Here is a 512-nt window from a genome sequence, read left to right on the forward strand (position 1 = left end):
GCAGGAACGTAATCCCACTTCATGACTAGGAACGTGATTTCAGAAATTGAGAGATTTAGAGTAACGTACTCTCCAAATTTATAGGTGTATCTTGTACCTACAACAGCATTTTATTGGCCAAATTTATTGTTATGTGAACTCAATGCTAAATGAAGATTACTTAGCAAATAGAGTATGTTGTATTAAAAAGATTTTGAATGTGTAAATCAGCAAGTCACTGTAGAACGACATATACCAAAACTACATTTAGAGATTGTCTGGAGTTATGTAAGTAGTGTGATGACACCGAAAATTGATCGATTTTGAAAAGAATATGGAATAGCACTTTCCGACATAAAATATTTATAATGTTACGTATCTGCTTGTTTGATAATTTTCCGTAACATTTCTTTCCGAGAAACTTCAGCTATACAAATCCTTTCTTAATTAAAACTAGTTTATTCTTTCTCGTTACAAACTTTGTAATACACTTAATTTCCACAGTCACTTTACACTTAACTACTTTTATAAAC

Source organism: Limulus polyphemus, unplaced genomic scaffold, assembly GCF_000517525.1.
Source record: "Limulus polyphemus unplaced genomic scaffold, Limulus_polyphemus-2.1.2 Scaffold49, whole genome shotgun sequence".
NCBI classification, from domain to species: domain Eukaryota; kingdom Metazoa; phylum Arthropoda; class Merostomata; order Xiphosura; family Limulidae; genus Limulus; species Limulus polyphemus.